Source organism: Nycticebus coucang, chromosome 13, assembly GCF_027406575.1.
Source record: "Nycticebus coucang isolate mNycCou1 chromosome 13, mNycCou1.pri, whole genome shotgun sequence".
NCBI lineage: Eukaryota > Metazoa > Chordata > Mammalia > Primates > Lorisidae > Nycticebus > Nycticebus coucang.
The window spans coordinates 35545325-35553069 of record NC_069792.1 but is presented as its reverse complement, the minus strand read 5'-3'; positions in this window follow the sequence as shown (position 1 = coordinate 35553069).

Sequence of the window (7745 nt, the reverse complement as noted above, 5' to 3'; positions counted from 1 at the left end):
GAGAGAAGATATTTGCAGGTTATGTCTCCAACAAAGGTTTAATAACCAGAATCCACAGAGAACTCAAACGCATTAGCAAGAAAAGAACAAGGAATCCCATCGCAGGCTGGGCAAGGGATTCGAAGAGAAACTTCTCTGAAGAAGACAGGCATGCAGCCTTCAGACATATGAAAAATTGCTCATCATCTTTAGTCATCAGAGAAATGCAAATCAAAACTACTTTGAGATATCATCTAACTCCAGTGAGACTAGTCTATATCACAAAATCCCAAGACCAGAGATGTTGGCGTGGATGTGGAGAAAAGGGAACACTTTTGCACTGCTGGTGGGAATGCAAATTAATACATTCCTTTTGGAAAGAGATATGGAGAACACTTAAAGATCTAAAAGTAGATCTGCCATTCAATCCTGTAATTCCTCTACTGGGCATATACCCAGAAGACCAAAAATCACATCATAACAAAGATATTTGTACCAGAATGTTTGTTGCAGCCCAATTCATAATTGCTAAGTCATGGAAAAAGCCCAAGTGCCCATTGATCCACGAATGGATTAATAAATTGTGGTATATGTATACCATGGAATACTATGCAGCCTTAAAGAAAGATGGAGACTTTACCTCTTTCATGTTTACATGAATGGAGCTGGAACATATTCTTCTTAGTAAAGTATCTCAAGAATGGAAGAAAAACTACCCAATGTACTCGGCCCTACTATGAAACTAATTTAGGGCTTTCACATGAAAGCGTAACCTAGTTACAACCTAATAATAGGGGGAAGGGGAAAAGGGAAAGGAGAGAGGGGGGAAATGGGTAGAGGGAGGATGATTGTTGGGATTACACCTGTGGTGCATCTTACAAGGGTATATGTGAAACTTGGTAAATGTGGACTGTAAATGTCTTGCCACAGTAACTGAGAGAATGCCAGGAAAACTATGTTAACCAGTGTTATGAAAGTGTGTCAAACGGTCTGTGAAGCTAGGGTATGATGCCCCATGATCATATCAATGTACACAGCTATGATTTAATAAAAAAAAAAAGGAAAATGGATTGCCTGGACATATGCAGCCTACTAAGACTGAACCAGAAAGAAACACAAACCCTTAGCTGACCAATAACGAGTAAGAAGATTGAACCAGTAACAAGAAGTTTCCCAAGAAAGAAAAGCCAGAACTAGATGGCTTTACTGATGAATTCTACCAAAATTACAAATAACTAATAACAATTCTTAAACTATTCTAAACAATCAAAGAAGAGAGAATTCTTCTTAGCTCATTTCATCACTCTGCTATCAACCCCAGAGAAGAAAACACAGAGAGAAAGAGATAGAAAACTACAGGCCAATATACCCAGTGAACATAAACATAAAAATCCCCAGCAAGATAGTAACAAACTACATCAAACAACACATTTAAAAGATAATACACCATGATCAAATGTAATTTATCCGAAGGATACTACGATGTTTCAACATACAAAAATTAATAAACATGGTACATCACATCAACACAATGGACAAAAATCATATCACTATCTGAACTGACACAGAGAAAGTATTTAATAAAATTCAACATCTTTCATGATAAAAACCTCAACAAACTTGTTATAAAAGAAACATACCTCAGCATAATAAATGCCACATATGTAGAACCCAAGCTAACAGCATAGTGAATGTGGAAAAGCTAAAAGCCTGTTTTTTAAGAACTGGAATAGGACAATGATGCTCACTTTCTTCACTCCTATGCAACATAAGATTGACAGTCCTAGATATAGCAGTCAGACAAAAGAAAGAAACAAAGGGCAAAAAAATTGGAAAAAAGTCAAATAGTTCTTCTTTGCAGATGACTAATCTAAAATTCAGAAAAATCTGAAGACTCCACCAAAAAAAAAAAGAAAAGAAAGAAAGAAAACAAGTATACTCTAAGAATTTGTGAACAAATTTTGTAAAGTTGCAAGATACAAAACAAACATATAAAAATTAGTAACATTAATACTGAACAACCTAAAAAATACCAAAAAGGCAACTCTAATTAAAATAGACACACACACAGACACACAAATAAATGCCTAGGAAGAAATTAACCAAGGAAATGAAAGACTTCTACAAGGAAAGCTGCAAAGCACCTATGAGAGAAATTGGAAGGAACAAATAAATGGAAAGACACCCATGCTTATGGATTGGAAGAATGAATATAGTGAAAATGACAATACTAAATGAAATCTATAGATTCAATGCAATCCCAATCAAAATATCAATGATATTTTTCAGAAAATTAGAAAAAAAAAATGTTAAGTTCATAAGAAACCAAAGATCCCAAAAAGCCAAAGAAATTTTGAGAAAAAGCACAAAATTGAAGGCCTCACCCTCCCTGACATCAAAATATATTACAAGAGGACATAAACCAAAATAGCATAGCATTATTATAAAAATAGACACATAAACCAATGGAACACAACAAAAAAATGTAGCTATAAATTCGCACACTTATAGCCAACTGATTTTTGAGAAAGTCACGAACATACCTTGTGAAAATAACACCCTCTTCAATAAATGATGCTAGGAATACTCAATACCATATGCAAAAGAATAAAACTAGACCTCTATCTCTCAACATACCTAAAAATTGAACCAAGTGGATTAAAGACTTAAACATAAGACCAAAAACCAAGACAACATAAGAAAAATAGTCTAGGACATTGGCCTAGGCAAATATTTATAACTAAAGCCTCAAATGCACAGACAACTTATAAAGCTAGACAAATGTGTCTATATTAAAATCAAAGCCTTCTGCATAGCAAAGGGAATAATTAGTAGACTGAAGAGACAATCTTTTGAATCAGAGAACATATTTGCAAACAGCAGACTGTCCCAAAGGTCATCATACACACATACAAAAAATGGGAAATTGTAGCTAAAGGTACCATTAATTACAAAATATTCATTATACAGTTTTACAAAGTATTTCTCTATATGTTAACATATAAATATAAAAATTGAAAAAATATATAATGTAATTTGATATATATTTTAGTTTGTTAATTTTTCCTATCTATGGTGACCTTTGGGACACCTTGTATGTATCTAATAAAGCACTAATATCCAAGAACACACAAGAACCTCAAACAACCCAACAGCAGAAAAACAAATAATCCCATTAAAAGGTTGGCAAAAACTGAATAGACATTTCTCAAAGGAAGAAATGCAAGTGGTCAATAGGTACATGAAAAAATGTTCAACATCAAGAATTGTCAGGGAAATACAGATCAAAATCATAATGAGATACCATCGTACTCCACTTAAAATGGCTTTTATCAAAAAGGTAAAAAAAAAAAAAACAGATGAAGAGGACACAGAGAAAGGGAAGTCTTCTACACTATTAGTGGGAATATAAATTACCACAGCCATTATCGAAAGCAGTATTATTTCTCAAAAAACTATCACTAGAACTACTGTAGAATTTGGCAGTTCCACTACTGAATATTTAAACAAGAGAAAGAAATCAGTATGTCAAAAGGATATCTGCATTCACGTGTTTATCATAGCACCATTCCCAATTGCAAAGACATAGAATCAACCTAAGGGCCCACTGATAATTGAATAGATGAAGAAAATTTGACACATATGTACACAAAACAATACTATTCAGCCATAAAATACAGAGGATGTCAAAAAGTATATATATTTTTAAGCAAATCTACTATGATTTAATAATAATAAAATTATAATACTCAATGGGAACCAATAACAAAAGATGAATATGAGTCATGCTGAGCACCTTTTGTAATTGCAGAAGTCAAACATGACTCAAGTATTAAAAATTTAAAACAGGTTTTTGTTTTAAATGTGTGTGCATTGTTTGGCATCCTCTGTAGAATGAAATCATGTCATTTACAGCAACCTAGATGCAACTGGCCATTATGTTAAGTGAAATAAGTCAGGCACAGAAGGACAAATACCTCATGTACTCACTTATATCCGAGAGCTAAGATGTTTGATCTTATAGAGGTAGAGAGCAGAATGATAGTTAACCCCAGATGGCTAGGGTATGGAGGCAGTGGCGAAGAGATATATAGTTAGATAAAATAAGTTCTAATGCCCCATAGCACAGCAGGGTGACTATGAGTTAACAGCAACATATTGTATACTTTGAAATAACTAAAAGAGAGGATTTGAAATGTTCCCATCACAAAGAAATGATAAATGCTCAAGGTGATGGGTATCCTAACTACCCTGTCTTGATCACTACACATTCTAAGCATGTATCAAAATATCACATGTACCTCATAAATATGTACAAATATTAGGTATCAATAAAAATTTAAAATAATTAAAAGTTGCTGATAAAAACAAAGCAAACGGGAAGAAAATAATCTGTTGATTGATAAATATCATTACTTTGATATTCTGGCATATATATATACACATATATATTCTAGGGTGAATAAGAAATTGAGTAAATACAATTGCTTTATCTATTTTATCATTTGAGCAACAAAAATATAGCATATTTCTAGGCCCTTTATATATGATAAGTATTCTTTTCAATTGGAAAGAATCTCTAAGGGTCTTACATAATAATATTCGGCTAATTCTATAAGAGTTTGTTAATGTACATTCAATAAATCTTGAATTACAATGTAAATTCTTTATACAGAAGAATAGTCACTCAAATACCATATAAATTTTTTCTACTGTATTTTTAGTATCTTCCCTTAATATACAATTCTTAATCCCCAGGTGTTATAGACCAATGTTGATATTTTAACAAGCATGGAAAGAATACAAACTATGAGTAGTTGTGAAAGATAGCTAATTTCCAGCAAAATCTCAAGATAAGAAAAGGTATGAAAGTTCAAACTTTCATACCTAAAGATTTTCCAAAAATACGAAAACTACATTAATATAAAAACATAAAGATATACAATTTGATCTGTTGCTAATGAAGTACATTTCATTGCATTCAATATCATATTTTAAAAATATTGAATAAATATTGATATAAAGGATTTATATAGTAAAACATGACATGGATCTAATGTTGATAATACATTTTAAACATACCTATTTAGGAAATCTAGAAAATAATTAGACTGTTTAATCACAGCTGAATTTAGCAGACAGCCTGAAATTAGTAGAGGGTATTTTATAAAAATCCAGATACTAGATTATTTACTCCAAAATTATCTTTTAAAATAAAGTTTCAAATGGATTTCAGCTACATTATGCCATTAAAAATAGACATAAGAAGCAAACATGTTAAAATATCTGGTATATCTAGGTGTAGGGAATGAGTATCCCTTATTTTTAGTGGGTTAAATTTCTTCCAAAATTAAAACATTTTATATTTAAAATATTAAATTGTTAGAAGGCATTCAAAAAAGGTACTAGGAGAAAAAAACGTTGCTATTTATCCCCAAATCTTTGTTTTTGTTTTTTTTTTTTTGTTTGTTTGTTTTGTAGAGACAGAGTCTCACTGTACCGCCCTCGGTAGAGTGCCGTGGCGTCACACGCTCACAGCAACCTCTAACTCCTGGGCTTACGCGATTCTCTTGCCTCAGCCTCCCGAGCAGCTGGGACTACAGGCACCCGCCACAACGCCCGGCTATTTTTTTGTTGTTGTTGCAGTTTGGCCGGGGCTGGGTTTGAACCTGCCACCCTCGGCATATGGGGCCGGCGCCCTACTCACTGAGCCACAGGCGCCGCCCCCAAATCTTTGTTTTAATTTTCTATGAAACAGTGACACTTGTGAAATTAGGAGACCTAAATTTTAGTCAGGATATTCAATTATCTATGAAATATCTTTAATCTCTCTAGGCTTTTTATCTGTAAAACTATAATATCTGAGAATCATTTTAACTCTGAAATTGATTCTAAGGAAGACATCCCATAGAAAAAAATAGAAATAATAGCAATAGAATACGCATATTTGTTAAACCTGGGATTTTTGAATTTACAGAAATCTACTCAAACAGACTTAAATAAAAATAAAACTGAGAGACTGGAAAGGCAGGAAGTTTTAGCAGTTTTGAGCTGTAACCAGTACTTGAAAAGCAAAGAGAAAGTGGGTTCTGGTTCTATTTGTCTTACTTTTTTTTCTCATTTAGACTATATACTTTCATCTTTTCTTCTCTGTGCATGTCTAGTTTATTTTTTTCTTTCCCTGCAAACCATTCCTTCTTTTCTATGCACACTACTAAAATAAACCATTCAAGACTACAGAAAAAATAGATATCTACCTTCACAGATTAGGTGAAAAAAGTCTAACTATAACTCAAAATCCAGATGCAGTAAATAAATTGAAAAAATTTCTGCTTGCTCCTTCCTCCCAAAATAATCATAGGCAAATTAAAAAGATTACACAGAAGGGATAATATTCACACATTTAAAAGATTAGCATTATGGGGTGGCTCCTGTGGCTCAAAGTAGTACAGCGCAGGCCCCATATGCTGGAGGTGGTGGGGTCAAACCCAGCCCTGGCCAAAAACTGCAAAAAAAAAGATTAGCATTATCAATATTTAAAGAACATTTTTAATTAAACAGGAAAATGTCAAAACCCAATAAAAAGGCAGAAAATATAAGTAGAGTGTTTACAGAAATAGCATAAGAGACACAATTCAATTTTAAACATATAAAAGATATGTCAACTTCACTCATCAAAATCTACATCAATTTATTTTATACAGAGATTCCATATAACACTTCCTAGACTGACAAAAATTGAAATGTTTGAAACACAACATGAAAAACAGGTACTCTGATATATAACTGCTATGAATGCAAAATAAATCTGGCCTGCTGAGAAGAATGTGGCAGTGACTAAGAAACATCATATGTGTATACCCTTTGCCCCGATGATCCCATTTAAGAATTTACCTAAGAAAAACCTCTAAAAATATATTTTAAAAGCATAACCCAAATAACTGCACAAATGACTGTTCATTATAAACTGAAGTACTATGTAGCTTTAAGCAAAATTATGAAGACAATTTCTATGAACATATGCGTCGTGATCTCCAGCATATGTTGTTAAACAAAATAATAAGTTCAATAAAACATATAATTCACTTCTTTTGGAAAAAGAGTTAGAAGAAGTATTTATACACATATAGATATTGCCCGCTGTAAAAGAAAATAAGGAAATTAAAGCTGGGGCTATTGAATTGGGATCCCCTTCACACGTGCTAAAAGCCAAACCACGGAATTTCCAATGGACTTGGATTATAACTGAAGTATCTGCCAGCCTTCAACATCTCTCAGCTGGGAGACCCCAAATTAACTAACCAATCAGCACAGGTTTGTAGTTAGGATTTCTAACAAGCCAATGAACTCCCTCCAAAAGCAACTTTTTGTGAAAATCTTCTATTAATCAAACAAAACCCCTCTCCTGCACTTGCCTTATGGGACATATTGAGGGCTTCCCTTTTTCATTGTATGCATATAGCAATGATTTGTTTTCCAACAAAATGTTATTTTCTTTGACCTTTCTGACATTTTTTCCCTCTTTTTTGAGTTAACATAGCTGATGTCAGAATGATCTCACCTTCAACTGGAACAGGTGTTTCTCAAATCAGGCGAGATGCCCACAACAAAGAATACCTGTGGTACTCTCCACTTCCTGGGATTGCCAGGACCTCATTCATATGTCTTCTATGCCTCCAACCTTTCTCCCTTTGGCTAAGGTCAATGCATTTATCCAGAAAATTGAGGACAGCTGTTCCCATTTGTATCAACAAATACTTTTAGCC